This window comes from Diabrotica virgifera, chromosome 9 (assembly GCF_917563875.1).
Source record: "Diabrotica virgifera virgifera chromosome 9, PGI_DIABVI_V3a".
NCBI lineage: Eukaryota > Metazoa > Arthropoda > Insecta > Coleoptera > Chrysomelidae > Diabrotica > Diabrotica virgifera.
The window spans coordinates 37,749,829-37,768,779 of NC_065451.1; the positions used below are offsets into that span (position 1 = coordinate 37,749,829).

At 34.0% G+C, this 18,951-nt stretch overlaps 1 protein-coding gene across 4 annotated transcripts in view; it reads left to right on the top strand.

Annotated features, from left to right (window-relative positions):
* LOC114331072 (putative inorganic phosphate cotransporter) overlaps window positions 1-18,951 on the top strand; it is a 387,747-nt gene that overhangs the window by 102,276 nt on the left and 266,520 nt on the right. The window contains exon 1 of one of the 4 annotated variants that reach the window (XM_050661970.1): window positions 6,485-6,583. The exons of the other annotated variants lie outside the window; for them this stretch is intronic. The gene's annotated coding sequence lies outside the window, so the exon portion shown is untranslated. Of the gene's footprint in view, window positions 1-6,484; window positions 6,584-18,951 lie in introns of those variants that run through there. 4 annotated transcript variants of the gene reach the window in all.

Genomic DNA, 18,951 nt, shown 5'->3' on the forward strand with positions numbered 1-18,951 from the left:
ACTGGAATCATGGACGTTAAATGTAGAGACAATGAGACGACTTAACGCCTTTAAAATGTGGACCTATAGAAGAATTATGAGGGTTTCCTGGGTAGATAGAGTTACGAACAATGAAGTACTGAGAAGAATAGGTAAAGAGAAGGAAGTTGAACTTACAATTAAAGAAAGAAAACTACAGTATCTCGGACATGTGATGCGGGGCGAGAAGTATGGCATCCTGCGACTCATAATGCAGGGAAAGATAGATGGCAGAAGACGAATTTCATGGCTGAAGAACCTCAGAGAATGGTTTGGATGCAGCTCAAATCAACTATTTAGAGCTACTGCCTCAAAAATTAAAATAGCTATGATGATTGCCAACCTCCGTAGCGGAGATGGCACCTGAAGAAGAAGAGGTTTGTGCAAAATTGGGAAAAATGGGACAGAATTATTTAAAAAAAAAGTATTCTTCTTGAGAAAATGCTTTCTGCTATATTCGTATTTTTACGTTAAATCCAAATTAAAGCATACCAGAAATAAAGTCATTTGAGAAACAATAAATACGAAAAAAACATTCTTTTATCAAAAACCTACTGGCCATTGAAAATAAACCGGTAAACAGTGCTTCTGGCTTATACACAGACGAGATTTGACACGCTTGCACTCAAAAAATTGGATGAGAAAAACTCAAAACTGAGAACATTGGCCAAAATTGTTGCCGACCTTCGATAGTAGAAGTCACTTGAAGAAGAAGATTGATAAGAAGAAAGAAGAGGTGTGGTCCAAAAAGATATTATAATGGGTACCTCAAAAAGAATTGAAATGAGAGTCGTAGGCCACAAAGTGAACTGAAGGGATGACATTTAATTTTTGATGAAAGCGTTAAATATTTTTATTACATTTAATTTACTCTTAATATTAACATCAAACTTCAATTTTATATGTATTTGATTTCAAAATATACGTAAATGATAAAAATTATAAATAAAGGTATCGTTGTTATGCTATTGACTTACTTTTAGTAGCATTGTCTTTCCATTCATTTCTTCTTTTAATATTACTAACCAAATACTACTGCATTCTACCTAAGTAGGCTATTTGGTTTGTCCCTTTTCACCAACTGTTTTTTGAGAGCTATGTATAAATAATTCCATTAAATTGCATGTGCTTATTTACTATCCCATTTTTTTATGCTTTGATGTTTTCCATGCTTATTTACTGTCCGACAACTGAAGTACCCTTAAAAATTTGACGGACAATATTACTAGTTAGTTGTAATAGCTATTTATGAAACAGTTCCTGAAGTATGCTTTTTGCGAACACACGCGATGTTTAGAGCACGAGCGACAGCGGGGCGAGTGCTATACATCGCGTAAGTTCTCAAAAAGTACTTCACGCACAGTGTCATACAATATTTTATCTACGATAAACAAATAAAATACATGTAACTCTTCGTCACTGGAATTCATTTCTACTCTACAATTTTTAGAACTTTGACATTTAAAAATTCCAACTTATTTCAAACCACAAATCTGTCAAAACTTTTGTTGTAATTGATTGCTCACATGTCATCACCAAGACAACGCGAAAGTTAAGGATATTTGATTATATGAAAGAGTGCCAAAAAACAGTGCGAAAAAGTAAATCCTATTTAAAATACATTGTTACCTCACGCACACTTTAAATCCTTCACGCACTGCTATCTATAATGACAGTTTTCATAAATTTATACATATTTTTATATACAAAAAATATGTATAAATATCTTGTGTGGACTGTATTACTGTTGTGGTTCTAATAAAAAGGAATTTATCTTCAATTTATTAAATTTATTCTTCGTCTAAAATACAAATGCTTTTCGAAGGTGTACGTAATGAAATTAAATTATTGGATCGTATAATATATCATAATAAACTTATACATAATATGAGATAGAGTAGATAAATATTTTTAACAAACAATCCTGCAAAAATGAACTGTGAGGGTATAGATTTTATGACATTTTTTGCAAGATTGTTTGATAGACATACTTACAATTGAAGAGATAAGTGGAAGAAGGGGGAATGTTTCAAAGCCTACCTTTTGAGATATGGGCAGTTAAAGTGTTTAGTCGTCTACTTTTATCGTGAAAATATTGTATGTGTTATTTGGTTTTATTTGTATTGCTATAAGCATTCCTATTAGGTCTGGACCCCTCGTATAAAAAAAAGTTGATTAATAGCAAGCTGAAAATTTGTTAAGGTATTGATTGCTCACATGTCATCACCAAGACAACCCGAAAGTTAAGGATATTTGATTATATGAAAGAGTGCCAAAAAACAGTGCGAAAAAGTAAATCCCATTTAAAATACATTGTTACCTAAGGCACACTTTAAATCCTTCACGCACTGCTATCTATAATGACAGTTTTCACAAACTAAAAACTTATACATAATATGAGATAGGGTAGATAAATATTTTTAACAAATAATCCTGCAAAAATGAGCTGTGAGTGTATACATTTTATGACTCTTTATGATGCATGCGCCTCCCATATTGAGGGGCATTTTTTGCAAGATTGTTTGATAGACATACTTACAATTGAAGACCTAAGTGGAAGAAGGGGGAATGTTTCAAAGCCTACCTTTTGAGATATGGGCAGTTAAAGTTTTTATTCGTCTACTTTTATCGTGAAAATATAGTATGTGTTATTTGGTTTTATTTGTATTGCTATAAGCATTCCTATTAGGCCTGGACCCCGCGTATAAAAAAAAGTTGATTAATAGCAAGCTGAAAATTTGTTAATACCTTAAGGGTGTCTAGTCGGACAAACTTTGATATACGGGAACACTGGAACAGGGAAAGTTTTAATTGTGGAACAGTTTAAAAATTTGGAGTGGTCAGACCACGAAAACGGCACATGTATTTTGTCCGACAGAACAGACTTAAACTATCCGAACAGAGATTAAACTCTCATGCAAAAATCAGACTGCTATTTATCACCAAATGGGCGTTTTAATGAGTGGAACATGTAGAATATGTCAAATGACAGGAATTATGACAGGTGATAAATAGCAGTCTGATTTTTGCATGAGAGTTTAATCTCTTTTCGGAGAGTTTAAGTCTATCCTGTCGGACAAAATAAATGTTCCGTTTTCGTGGTCTGACCGTTCAAAATTTTTAACCTGTTCCACAATTAAAACTGTTCCTCTTCCAGTGTTCCCATATATCAAAGCCTATCCGACTAGACACCCTTAAGCTATTAACAAATTTTCAGCTCGCTATTAATCAACTTTTTTTTTCATACGCGGGATCAAGACCTATATACATATAATGTTGATAATTTGTTTTTATTTTTAGTATTTTTTCAAAAAATAAATAAAAACTGTACATACCGCCTTCTTCCATTAAGTTTAGTTTGTATAACTCTCCTTTATCTGAATGGATGAAGGGGGTATGTGGCATGAAATAATACTCTATAATCAGAAATAATAGTTTTATAAGAAATAATCTCTATAATAGTTTTACAGAAATTTATGTAATTGAACACAAAATAATCTTCTTCTCCATGTGCCGTGCGCAATTATTCAGCGTTGGCTATCAAATTGGCTATAGTAATTTTTCTGATGGCAGCTCGGTAAAGGGATGCAGAGGATCTGTTAAACCATTCTCACAGGTGTCTAAGCCATGACGGTCTTCTTCGACCTGGACTTTTTCTTGGACCTGGCCTTTTTTCTTCGACCTGGTCTTTCTTCTTCGACCAGGACTTTCTTTTTCCGTCTACCTTGCCTTCTACTATTAAATGGAGCATATTATACAGAGTGAGTTTTATGTATGGAAAGCCTCAATTATCTCAGAAACGGCTTGCACGATATTTAATAGATTTTGGTGACAAAGGGTTTTCTAATGCGACCGATGTAATAGTGGCAATTACATTGTTGTCAGAACTTCCGTTTTTATGGAAATCTAATGAATTTTCTTATTTCAAATGGAACACCCTGTATATTTTTGCATTTTGAAGTCCTTAAGAAATGCTGACTATTTTTCGTGTTATATTCCCTATACCTAAATGCCATAATTCCGGAGTTATTTAGCTACATTTATTAAAAAAAAATTTTTAACAAATTTAAAAATCAATTTTTTTAACAAATTTAAAAAATCAATTTTTTTAGCCCGTGTAGATTATTTTAGGTTCTTTTGATCATTGGAAACAAAATAGGTATTTTGTAATTTTTCTCCAAAGTTAACAGTTTTCTAGTTATAAACAATTTAGACCTGAAAAAGACGAAAAATATTTCATGCCTCCTTCTTCCATTCAAGAATCGTAGTTTACATGTTACAACCACCTTCATCCACTAGAACAGGGGTCACCAATTAGCGGACCGCGGTCCGCATGCGGACCGTGAGCTACTTTTGTATGGACCGTCATTAAATTCAGAATATAGCGTTTGGCAATTTTGAAAATGTTTGGCCATGAAATTGTATATTATGTTTGACTCAACTTATGTGTGCGAAGCCGCTTTATCAAGAATTAACTTTAATAAAAATCGGTAGAGATCTGAGCTAACAGATGAATATTTCAACTCCCCAATGAGAATCAGTTGCACCAAACTCACTCCAAACTTCAGACAGGTTGTACAGAATAAAAAATGTCATTTTTCTCACTGATAATTTAATTTTGTAAAAAATGTCAAATTTTCTGATTCGGTTTTTTTTTGTGAATTCCTGTTCAAAAACTTCCCCTTAAACAAATCAGAAGGTGCCCGGGATGCCGGGCAAAACAATATTTTTATACAAGTTCAAAATTAACGTTTAGCCCCGAAAATTGTATTTAAAAAAAGGTTTTTGTCATTTTTTTTTTCAAAAGTTGACGGTTTTCGAGTTATAAGCAATTTAAAATTTGAAAAATGTGAAAATACCTACGCATTTTTGAAGTTTCAAAACTCATATGTAAATTACTAGTTTTTAGGTTGCCAAGTGTCTAAATTGAAGTTTATAAATTCAATTTCAAGATTCTAGCGAGTAATCGGGACTTACTTCAATATAAACCGTTGTTTTTTAATTGTTAATTATGCGAGTCCACTCGACTTTTAAGTCGCCGCACATCGCAATTTATGGTGCGTCTCTGTCGCACTTATTATACTTATTATACGTACTTATGCAAAAAATGCCCAAAGAATACTTCACATTTATTAAAATTTTATAATTTATTATTAACATATTTTTTTAATGATTTATTTATTTATTCAATTAATGATTGCTAGGGAGCGGATTTTATGCTAAATGCATATTGCATGCATATTTCGCATATTTGAGAAGTTAACTAAATTTTGCATATTTTTAAAGAAACATGCATATGTTGTGCCTATTTCAAAACATTTAGGTCAAAAAAAAATTAAATTTTTTAATTTGGCGCAAAATATTTCCCCGCACAGGTTGTCGTATCTATTAATTCGAGAACTACCTGAAGAGAGACGGCTCATTCACTGCCTTTTCATTTTTTCTTAGAAAATACCCTTACACAAAGTAGTTATAGTGCTTATAGTACGCCGTTATAAAATGATTGTAGGATGTTAAAATGATAAAGGATGGTTTACCGAGAAATCCGAATTTTATTTACTTTTATTATATTTAGTACAATCTGTATCCCAATTTAGTAGGTACCTATAATTCTGGTGATTCTTTTAAATCTCCTATTGTTAAGAGAATTTACACCTTTAACCATAGTTTTATGATTTTCTAACGGAGATTGACATATTCATGCTTTAGATCAGATCCCATCTTAAACGGCTTTAAAACTTTGGAGGATATACGCCAAATTTTTAATGGAAATTTTTGAAATTGATTTTGGTGTAGAATTTTCGGCTTTAACAATGTATTTTAAATATGCCACAATTACTTCTGTAGTGAATTATAATCGAAAACACATTGTAGTGAATTGTAATTAAAGATATAATATATAGTGATATTTTTGTTTTATTTTAAATAGGTAACTATTGGTATCAGTTTTTGGTTTCTCAAAATGCGCATTTTTTGAATTTTTGTGCATATATTGCGCATATTTCGTAATTTTTTACTGCATATATATGCGCATATTTCATCAAAATTTATCGCATATAAATCCGCTCCCTAATGATTGCCAATGTGATAATTCAATACGCCAATAAAAACAAACGGTCGAAATTGAAATAAACCCAGATAACTCATCAGAATCATGAAATTGAATGTTATTTAGGCACTTGATAACCGCAAAAATAATAATGTACACATGAATTTTCAAGCTTCGAAAATGCTTATTTTCGCATTTTTCAGAAAACTTGAAATCTATCAAGTTTTGAGAAAAATGACAAAAAAACTTTTTTGTTTAAGATGACCCAAAAATGCTAAAATCATATTTTCGGGAGCAAGAAAGGTGATGTTTTGGATTTATTAAAAAAACTGTTAAGAACAATTTCTGCCTAAAAATTTCGCACTGCACCCTTCTGATTTGTTTACAGAATTGGAACAACCAGACTGGTAGTGTTAACTCCGGACCCCGGAAGTGTCATAGGTTTTCGAAACGGACCCTCAGGAAATATAATTGGTGACCCCTGCACTAGAATATTCCTTATTAAGCTTTTTAGAGGTACAGTATAAGTGTCATATGATAGTAAAGTTACATACCACCTTAATTCGCTAAGAAACTCAAAATTTTTAGTCCAGAAAGCCACTGCGTATCCGCTAGGAAAAATATTCTAATTCGGATTTTTTGCACAATCTTACTCAAAAAGGACCCCTTTTAACAAATTTGCATGTTGCCAGGACCAAAAGTTGGTCAAAAATTATTTAAACGTTTCTTTTTTGTTTTTTTCCAAAAATGATTTTTTTTGCATGGAACAAATTTTTTTTAGGTTTTTTGGATCATTACAAACAGAAAAGGTCTTTAGTGACTTTTCTCTAAAGTTAATAGTTTTTGACATAAAAGCGATTAAAAATTAAAAAATTGCGAAATCGGCCATTTTTAACCCTCAAAAACTATGTAAAGAAATGAAAATTTGAATGTTGCCAAGGTAGGTAGATATTCTTTAAACATCGGTTGATGAAATCCCGAAGAATTTTTTGCAATACAATATTCAAAACTCCTTTGTTTTTTAATTGCTAATCAAGCGTGCGCGACATTATTTCCACCGTTGCATCTGTATGCAGTATGGTGCAAATGAATGGAATAAATTCGTTATTTCGTAAACCGGCGACTTTAAGAAAAAATCCCGAAACAGGTCGATTTTTATTTTTAAGTTATGATATTGTGACATATATGGTATACTAGTGACGTCATAGATCTGGGCGTGATGACGTAATCGATGATTTTTTTAAATGAGAATAGGGGTCGTGTGCTAGCTCATTTGAAAGGCTCTTCAATTCTCTATTCAGTAATATAAACATTTACATAATTATTTATAGAGTGTAAAATAATAATTTTTTTGTCAATTTGCCAAATGATTTAAATTAATAAAATTTTTTTGGACACCCTGTATAAATAATTATGTATATGTTTATATTACTGAATAGAGAATTGAAGAACCTTTCAAATGAGCGAGCACACGACCCGTATTCTCATTTAAAAAAATCATCGATTACGTCATCACGCCCAGATGGATGACGTCACTAGTATACTATATATGCCACAATATCATAACTTAAAAATAACCACCGACCTGTTTTGGGATTTTTCCTTAAAGTCACCGGTTTACGAAATAACGAATTTATTCCTTTCATTTGCACCATACTGTCGGTGGAAAATAGTGTCGCGCACGCTTGATTTGCAATTAAAAAACAAAGGAGTTTTGAATATTGTATTGCCAAAAACTCTTCGGGATTTCATCAATCGATGTTTAAAGAATATTTACATACCCTGGCAACATTCAAATTTTCAGTTTTTCACATAGTTTTTGAGGGTTAAAAATTGTCGATTTCGCAATTTTTGAATTTTTAATCGCTTATATGTCAAAAACTATCAACTTTAGCGAAAAGTCACTAAAGACCTTTTCTGTTTGGATCGATCCAAAAAACCTAAAAAAATTTTGTTCCATGAAAAAAAAATAATATTAGGGTAAAAACAAAAAAAAAACGTTTAAAAAATCTTTGACCAACTTTTGGTCCTGGCAACATGCAAATTTGTTAAAAGGGGTCCTTTTTGAGTAAGATTATGCAAAAAATCCGAATTAGAATATTTTTCCTAGCGGATGCGCAGTGGCTTTCTGGACTATTTAGAAAATGTTACATAACCCCTTTACATACCCCCCAGACCTAAGGTCTTCAAGGTCTTTAATTAACTGGTAATATTGTCAGACACATTTTTAAGGGTTCTCGAGTTGTTGGTTTCTAGAGGTAGACACCTCTATATTTACGAAGTGCCCCCTCCTGAAAATTTTCCGAAATAGAAAAGTTGTCCGACTCGACATGAACAACTGAAAAAAAAGTCTCATAAGGAAGATAATATTTTTTTTAAGTGTGGGCCCACGATCTTTTATTAGTGTGGTTAATTTTCCATTAACCCTCGTGAGGCGGTGCGGAGTGCAGCTGCACACCAGACCTCGATTTTCTCAACTATCTTTTTTAATATTTTTTTTTATTTTTGTCCATATTTTTATTCGTATCAAATTAATTCTAAACGTATTCCACCCATTACAGCATTTAAAACTCTTTGAGTTTACGTGCTTTTTTGGAAAAATGACTGTAGGGTGCAAATGATGAAAATTCCATATCCTGAATTGGACGTATCTGAAGCTAACAGAGCTACGGGACAAGGTCGGTGTTACTTATGTCAAAAAAAAAACCGAAAGTCCCGGCATAACTGTATTGTGTGTAAAAACTTTGTGTTGCTCATTCTGTGAGTATCATTTATTCGAGTATCGGCTGTTGATCGATGCGGATGTATTATTCCGTTATCGAGCGGTAGAAAAGTATTCAACATTGAAGCAAAGTAATTAAAAGCAAATTAAAATAATCTTTCATTAATGTTTATATCGATAAAAGATTAAATTTTGTGTTATCAGTATACCTTAAATAAAAAACCTAATTGCTATAAAAATAAAATAAAGTGAAATGACAACATTTAGTACATAATGCAGAGTACCAGTGGCGGCGGAGGAAATCTTAATCCACAAAATGTGTACTCAAATGTTCCAAATAATTTAGCCACACCAACACATTTTGCAAATAATTATAGAAGTAGAGCCAATATGGAATCAAACCCAACACGTGCAGTACCAGATTATGCAGTACCAGCCTATGCAGTACCAGCCTATGCAGTTCCAGCCCATGCATCACCAGCCAATGCAGCATCAATCAATACAAAACCAGCAGATACAATGCACTCAAAGTAAGTACCCTCAACTAATTCAAACAAATCTTATGCAAACCAAGATAAATTCATACCTGAAATCATCACAATTACATCAGACTAGTTCAACCCTCAGCAAAAATAAAGAGACAACTGGGACAGAAAACACAGAGAACCAAGAAGTCACCGAACATGAAACAACCGATGATGATAGTATCTACGAGCCGAATGACTTTCAGAAAATTGAATCGCGTAGACATAAACGTAAAAGACAAAAATATAGCCCAGAGAATTTGAAAAAGTCTGCACGTTCCCGAACAGAAAATCAAAATATTGAAATTAAAAATAGATTTCAGCCCCTTACGCCGATTCAACAAAGTAACTCTACAGGCAGTGCTAACAAAGCTCAACAAAAAATAGATAAAATTCCACCATTTATTCTATATGGTGTAACCAAAGATGTTCAGGCACTGCTAAAACTCATTCGAGAAGGAACCACAAAATTTACCTATCAGCTTTTAACGGAAAACAAAATGAAAATTCAAGGAGAAACGGTGGAAGATTACAAAACGATAAAAGAAATTCTCGACAAAAAAAATATAGTTTTTATAACAAAACATATGTACAAACTACCGGAGGAAAAAACTTTCCGAGTAGTCTTAAGAAACTTACACCACAGCACAGATCAAAATGAAATCATATCCTCACTAAAAGAAAAAGGTCATAATGTAAAGCAAATCCTGAACGTTTTAAATAGGCAAACGAAAGCACCAAGGGACATATTTTTTATAGACCTAGAAAGAAAAGAAAATAACGGGGAAATATATCAAATGAATAGACTATTAAATGCAGTAGTTCGATTTGAACAACCTCACAGAAAACAATCTGTCATTCAATGTAAACGTTGTCAAAACTACGGACATTCGAAAAATCAGTGTACGCTACAATATAGGTGCGTAAAATATGCGCAAAATCATGATTATCGCACTTGTAAAAAAATAAAGGCTAATGGAAACCCAGCAAAATGTGCACTATGTGGGGGACCCCACCCATCAAATTTTAAAGGATGTCAAGTCTACCAGGCCATCTTAAGTAAAAGATACCCCACAAGAAATGAAAATACCCCACAAACGCAAAAAATCCCGCAACAGAGACCAAGAACAAATGAAGAATCAAATGAGGCATAGAGTATAGAAAACTTGCCCCAAACATCAGGTACTTATGCAAACGCCACCAAAAAAATGAGACCTATGGCAAGACCGGTTGCTGAACAGCAAAATACACCAGACACAAACCAAAATAGTAGTTTTACACAATACCTACAACATGTAATAGAACAGCAACAAACTACAATAAACCAACTAATCCTGGAAATCAAAGAACTTAGAGAAGAGCTAAAACAGGCCATCACAAATAAGTGTAATGGCTAAGCTACTTACTATTGCACTATGGAACGCAAATGGCATAAAGCAACACAAACACGAAATAGAAATATTCCTAGTAACTAACAAAATTGACATACTGTTAGTCTCTGAAACACACCTTACCTCAAAAACTAGTTTCAAAATCCCAAATTTTGAAGTTTACAATGCAGCCCATCCCGATGTAGATCGATTAGCCAGAGCTGGGGCAGCAGTGTTAATTCGAAATGGACTTAAACACTATCTCCTTAACAAAGTAGAAAAAAATGACATACAGGCAACCAGCGTAGTAATAGAGGATTGGAATGGACCAGTTACAATAACAGCGGTGTATTGCCCACCAAACTATCGAGCAAATAAAGAAATGTTTACAGAATTATTTAGAAATAACGGCAACAGATTCCTAGCAGGAGGCGACTATAACGCTAAGCACACTAGCTGGGGATCTCGTCTAACAGCTCCAGGAAGAGGAAGAATACTGCATCAAGTCATTCAAGAACTACACCTAAATCATCTGTCCACCTATACACCAACCTACTGGCCTACAGAGCCTCAGAAATATCCAGATTGCCTTGACTTCTTTGTCACCAAAGGATTCTCCAACAATTATCTAACCATCGAATCTAATTATGATATTGCCTCAGATCATACACCAATAATAGCTACGATTCATACAAATATCCAAGAAAAACCAAAACCACTGATTCTCCATAATCAAGCTACCAACTGGAATCTATTTAGAGAAATATTAGAAAATGAAGTAAACCTCAATATATCTTTAAAAACACACCAAGAATTGGAAAACCAAGTACAACAATTTACAGAATTAATACAGTATGCCTCGTGGGAATCAACTCCACCATTGGTCAGAACCCAAAACAGAAGTCACTGTCCTCCTAGTATAAGGGAGAAGATTAAAGAAAAGCGCCACTTAAGAAAGATCTGGCAAAACACAAGACACCCTGCAGATAAAACCAATTATAACAGAGCAGCGAAACACTTAAAAGACTACCTATCGAGCATTAAAAATGAGAGCTTCCAAAACTATGTCGAAAACCTAACGACAACAAAGGATACAAATTACAGCTTATGGAAAGCAACTAAAAAATTAAAGCATCCCAAAGAACATATTCCACCGATAAGGAAACCTGATGGAAGTTGGGCAAAAACAAATAAAGAGAAAGCAGAAATTTTCGCTACACATCTTGAAACAGTTTTCAAACCTCTCTCAACAAGAGAAGACACAGATGACGAAATTATAGCATTTCTTGATGCACAAATACCATCAGATGAGCAAATACAACATATTACACCAAATGAGGTACGGTGCATTATAAAAACAGAGCTAGACCCTAAAAAAGCTCCAGGACACGACCTAATCACTGGAAGAATTATGAAAGAACTACCGCGAAAAGGAATACTTATGTTAACCTACCTTACTAACGCTGTCATAAGACTCAAATATTTTCCTGCGCAATGGAAGGTAGCGCAAATAATACTAATCCCTAAACCTGGTAAACCTCAACACGAAACAACTTCATACCGACCAATAAGTCTACTGCCTGTCATGTCGAAAATTATGGAAAAATTACTAGCTAAGAGACTAATGAAAATTATTGCAGAAAAAGAACTTCTACCGATACACCAATTTGGATTTAGAATCAAACATTCAACAATTGAACAAATCCATCGACTGGTAGAATTAATCCAAAACTCTTTTGAAAGTAAGCAATATTGCTCAACTGCATTCATCGATGTGAGTCAAGCTTTTGACAAGGTATGGCATCAGGGACTACTCTATAAACTAAAAAGGGACTTACACCAGAACATGTATGACATACTATACTCATACTTAAAAGAAAGATATTTCCAGGTAAAATATGAAGACGAGATAACCGGTCTACATCTCATAAAGGCAGGCGTTCCTCAAGGTAGCGTTCTTGGGCCGATCCTGTATCTACTATTTACCTCCGATTTGCCTACGGACAATAAAGTATATACAGCCACATTTGCAGACGATACTGCAATAATGGCGGTACATTCAGATCCCGTTGTTGCAGCAGACCAACTCCAAGAAAACCTAAATAAAGTCCAGAAATGGACTAAGAAATGGAAGATAAAACTTAACGAATCCAAATCAAGTCACATAGTATTCACTAAATGTCATAGCGATTCTCCTCAAATATCACTCAACAATGCTCCCCTTCCAACGGTAGATACTGTAAAGTACTTAGGCCTACATATGGACAACTCATATATGGAAAAAAGAAAACATCTTGATACCATATATAGAAAATACTATTGGTTGCTCGGAAGAAAATCCCAGTTGTCGTTGAGAAATAAATTACTAGCATACAATGCCATACTCAAGCCAATTTGGACGTACGGAATACAGTTGTGGGGCACTACTTCAAAATCCAATCTAGCAATCATGGACCGGTTTCAAAACAAGGTGTTACGAGCAATAACTGATGCGCCGTGGTTTGTAAGCAACAAAGACATCCTACAAGACCTTCAAGTGCCAACTGTGAGTGAAGTGATAGTGTCACACAGTGATAAATATTTACAGCGACTAGAAAACCACCCAAATGTGTTAGCGCTAAATTTATTAGACAATAGTCAACAAATAAGACGCCTTAAGCAAAAATTTCCATTAGATTTACCATTCTTAACTTAAGAAACACTAATTGTAAACGTAATTGTAATACTCATGTAGAGTAAATATTTATTGAAATATTTCTCTTCAGGCCATTGTAAATTTCAACAAATGTGTTTATGGTCTGTTTTTTTTAGACTGATTGCACAGTAAACAAACAATAAAAAAAATTCTGTGAAAAATTTCATGTGTTTGTCTTGCAAACGATAATAATTTTTTTTAAGAAGAAATGAGTATTTTTTGTAAAATTATGTTTCATACAATAATAAATAGGTCCTAATTATCTTTCAAATTAATTTCCCCGACGTTCACATATAAAAAATGACTATACAGATGGGGTGAAAATGCACCCCGCACCGTTGTTTACGTAAGAATCTAAGCACCGCCTTACGAGGGTTAAAATAAAAAATAATAAGAAAATGCCACAAATAGCTTCAGAACAACGTACAAAAATGTTTACATTTGTTTTTGATTAAAGGGATTCGTTACCCAATTGTTGGCTAGCTACCCACGGAAAACAATATTTTATTAACAATATTTATTATTTTTTACGATAAATATTATTTATTTGTATTTATTTGCCATTACAAATTGATTTACTTTTATTTCCCGTAAAAATAATTTCCACTTGATTTGGTCTAGCGTAACTGTTTACATTTAGATACAATACAAAAAATGTTGATAAAAATAATAATTGCTTTTTTTATCTTGCAACATAAATATTTCCTAATAGCAGTATAAGAAATCATTGACTTAATGACGAATATTTAAATCGTTTGTAACTGAAATATTTTTTACACACAGGTATAATTCGCACAATGAATTAATGATAATGATATATTACATCAAATTAGTTAAACATACGAAATAATAAATCATATTATAGTATGATACAATTGATCCAAAACATGGCATAACGCAGACATCCAAAGTGAAAGTTATCCTCCAACGCCAAACTGTTCTATATATCTTCTATTGTTCTATTATGGTCCACATAATGTTCAGAAAAAAGTCACACCATTTTGAGCGCCGGGTTTGGGGGGGGATAGGGGGGAGAAATCTGTAAATTCGTAGTTTTTTAAGTTTTTCGTCAATATTTCTAAAACTATGCGGTTTAGCATTAACAACCTTCTATACAAAAATGTTCTACATTAAGTTTTAAATAAAAATGGTCCTATGCATAATCCTTCTAAACTGAACGGTTCCAAAGTTACGGAGGTAGTATTTTATAATTGGTCCAAAAAAAAGCCTAACCCAGACATCCAAAGTAAAAGTTTTCCTTCAACACCAAATTGTTCTATATGGTCCACATATTGTTCAGTAAAAAGGTACACCATTTTGAGCGTCCGGTTTGGAGGGGGGGGGGGAGAGATGGGAGAGAAGTCGCTAAATTACTAGTTTTTTACGTTTTTCGTCAATATTTCTAAAACTATGCTTTAGCGTAAACAATGTTCTATAAAAAAATGTTCTACATAAAATTTACAACAAAAAAGGTCTAATACATCATCATCAACTAGCCTATATTTGTCCACTGCTGAACGTAGGCCTCCCGTAAAAATTTCGACCTATTTCTATCTTGAGCTTCTTGCATCCAATTTGTGGTGATGCGCTTGATATCATCCGTCCATCTAGTCGGTGGTCGTCCTCTGCTTCGATATGCCTCCTGCCTTGGTCGCCATTCCAGAATCTTTTTGGTCCATCTGTCATCCGTCAGTCTGGCAACATGTCCTGCCCAAGCCCATTTAGCCATGGCTATTCTTTCAACTGCCTCCGTGACTCCTGTTCTTCTTCTTATTTCTAGGTTCGGTACTTTATCTCTGATGGTAATACCTAACATTGATCTTTCCATAGCGCGTTGTGTAACTCTTATTTTATTTATTGTTCTTTTTGTCAGAGTTAGTGTTTCTGCACCATATGCAAGAACCGGCAAAACACACTGGTCAAAAACCGTTCTTTTTAAACAAACTGGAATATTAGACTTGAAAATGTTATTTAATCTACCGAAGGCAGCCCATGTGAGACCTATCCTTCTTTGTATTTCAGTTGTCTGGTTATCTCGGCCTAAGCGAATCTCATGCGCTAGATATTTTGTAAGCTATTACTTGGTCGATGCTATGACTCTCAATCTGAATTTTATCGCTGACTACAAGGTTGGTCATAAATTTTGTCTTTGAGGTGTTAATTTTAAGACCAATTGTTTTTGACACTTTATAGAGCGTGTGCAGCATTTTTGTAGCTTTATCAACTCTATCAGATATTAAAACGATGTCATCGGCAAATCTTAGGTGGTTCAGGTCCTCCCCGTTTATATTGATTCCCATATTATCCTCTCCTTCCATTTGCTTGAACATATATTCAAGAACAGCTGTAAACAATTTCGGGGAGATAGTATCACCCTGTCTAATTCCACGTTCTATTCTAAATTTCTTGGTATCCTCATGAAGTCGAACACAAGCTGTACCAGTTTCGTAGATACTTTTAATCAAGGCGATATATCGGTAGTCAATGCGGCAGTCCGCCAATGCTCGAAGCATTTTATGATGATCTATAGTATCGAACGCCTTTTCATAATCCACGAATATAAGAAAGATAGGCTTGTTATACTCTGTGCACTTTTCTATTAGCGTTTTTATAACTTGTAGATGATCGTTTGTTCCGTATCTGGAGCGGAACCCAGCCTGTTCACAAGGTTGGTAACTATCCAGTTTGTTCACAAGCCGTTTTGTTATTATCTTCATGAATAGTTTGTATGTATGGGAGAGCAAACTAATAGGTCTGTAGTTCTTCAGATCTGAAATGTCACCTTTTTTATGCATTATGGTTATTATTGCATTATGCCACTGAGAGGGGGTTACGCCTCTTGTCAAACAAACATTGAACATCTTTTTCAACACATTTATTAACGTTTCTCCTCCTTCTTTGATGTGTTCAATGACTATTCCATCTTCTCCAGGTGATTTATTGTTTTTCATCTCCGAGAGAGCTGATTTTATTTCCTCTGTTGTGATATCTGGGATGTCTTCTGAGCCCACATTTTGAACTTTTGGTATTTGACTTTGATCAGGATCTGGAAGTTCTTCTCGCTTATACAATTCTGAGTAAAAATCTTGAGCAATTTTTAAAATATCTTCCTTATTTGTTGTTATTTCTCCTTTTTTATTTACAAGTTTACAAATATATTTCGATCCTTCAGTCATTTGTCGGCGCAGTACCTTTAAACTCTTATTTTTATCAATAACTTAAGTTATGTGTTCAGTGTTGTAATTTCTGACATCTTTTCGAATGGATTTTGTTGATATCTTTGTTATAAAATCAACGGTTCCAGAGTTACAGAGGGTGAAAAGTGAAGGTTTTCGATACTTTTTTTGACGTTCCTTCAAGGGCTTATCGCTAACATACCATCGGCTACTGAAATAGCAAATTTTATTTACAAAATATAATCCTGTTAAAGAAAATTTCTTTCATCAGTAACAATATTATAAATTGCCCAAAAAATATAAAAAGTATCGAAAACCTCCACTTTTCACCTCACGTTACTCTGGAACCATTGACTTTATAACAATTACGTATAAGTCCTTTTTTGTTTCAAATTTTATGTAGAACATTTTTGTAAAGAACATTATTTACGCTACAGCATAGTTTAAGAAGTATTGACAAAAAATATAAAAAAACTACTAATTTACCTATTTTTCCCCATCTCCCCTCCCCCAAACCGGACGCTCAAAATGGTGTAACTTTTTACTGAACAATATGTGGACCACATAGAACAATTTGGTGTTGGGGGAAAACTTTGACTGTGGATGTTTGGGTTAGTCATTTTTTGGACCAATTATACAATACTACCTCCGTAACTTTGGAACCGTTCCTTTTAGAAGGATTATGCATATGCATAGGGCCTTTTTTATTTAAAATTTAATGCAGAACATTTTTGTATAGAAGATTGTTTATGCTAAACCGCATAGTTTAAGAAGTATTTACGAAAGACATAAAAAACTACGCATTTACGATTCCTCCCCCTCCCCCCCCCCCTCAAACCCGACGCTCAAAACGGTGTGACTTTTTTCTGAACATCATGTGGACCATATAGAACAATTTGGTGTTGGAGGATAACTTTCACTTTGGATGTCTGGGTTTGGGTCTAGTTATACCATAATATTAGACTACCAAACTATTCTAGCAAGAAATAATAATATCAAATTCCTAAGATTTCCTTCCATTGGGGATCCGCCTACTTCGCTGCTACGTGTTCTCGGTCTTACTTTATGGTGTCGAGTCCTGGACTGTGAATAAAATCGATCTAAATCGCCTTGAGGCTTTCGAAATGTGGTGCTGTAGAAGAATTATTTTAATATTTTCCTGGGTGGAGAAGATTGGAAACTTCACAATACTAGAACGTCTCAGCAAGACTACTGAGATCATAAAAAGCATCAAGCAGAGAAAGCTGGAATATTTCGGACATGTAATGAGAAATCCCAAATATAGGTTGCTACAAAATATCATGCAAGGAAAAATAGCAGGCAAACGCAGCCCAGGACGAAGAAGAACCTCATGGTTGAAGAACTTGCGAGATTGGTATTGTGTTGATACAAGCATGCTATTTAGGGTGGCAGTGAATAAAATTGGGACAGCTATGATGGTAACCAACATTCTGAAAGGACATGGTACCTGAAGGAGAAGAAGAAATTCCTAAGCTGCTTTATTGGTAGGTCAGTAAAAAAATCTGCCGAAAAAATCTGATATAAGTAGGTTTTTAAAGGATCTAAAAGGTAAAAGGTATTAAGACGCTTAGAAAATTTTGCTTTTTTTTTTAATTATCAAAACGTTTTCTTATACATTTAAAATTGAATTGTTCAAATTCATATCTACATCCCAGTTATTTCTAACCAATTATTATTTTTGTCTTGCAGGAAAACAAAAATCCGAAATATTCAGAAAAGCAGAACCTGCATTTTTTACTCCTTGAGATTTTTGGTATCACTAATAATGTTTAAATTTAAAACAAAGAAATCGTTTCCAAATAAAAAAATTTTTAATATGAAACCAAATTTTTTCAAAAATGAGCACTTTGCACCGATGAAACTTATAGATCATATAAACAATACATATAATAAGTAAAGTAACTTGTGAACGTAGGGATGGCGGTTTTTGACAAAACACCGGTTTTCGTTTATACCGTTTTTTTGCTTACGGTTTAACCTGGCGGTTAAAACCGGCCAAAAAACAGGTTTTTGCAAAAACCGGTTTTCGGTTATTTTAATCCAATGGGTTCCAATGCTCCATCATCATCATCATAGTCATTAACATCTTAGTAGATGTGTTGTGGTTCATAATTGGGCTTCAGCAGCTCGGACAGTTTGATTGATAATATTTCTCCACTGGTCGCGGTCATCAGTTACATGTATTGCCTCAGTATACTGTTTGTTGAGAAGCTTCTTAGTAATGTCCTCCCATCGCTGTGAAGAACTTCCGCGTTGGTGTTGAGTCTGGGGCCTTCCTTGGACCACCAACCGCTCCATTTTGTGATCACTCCGATGGATATGACCAAAGAACTTTAAAATTCTAGAGTAAACGGTACTGGAGAGACGCTGATCCGG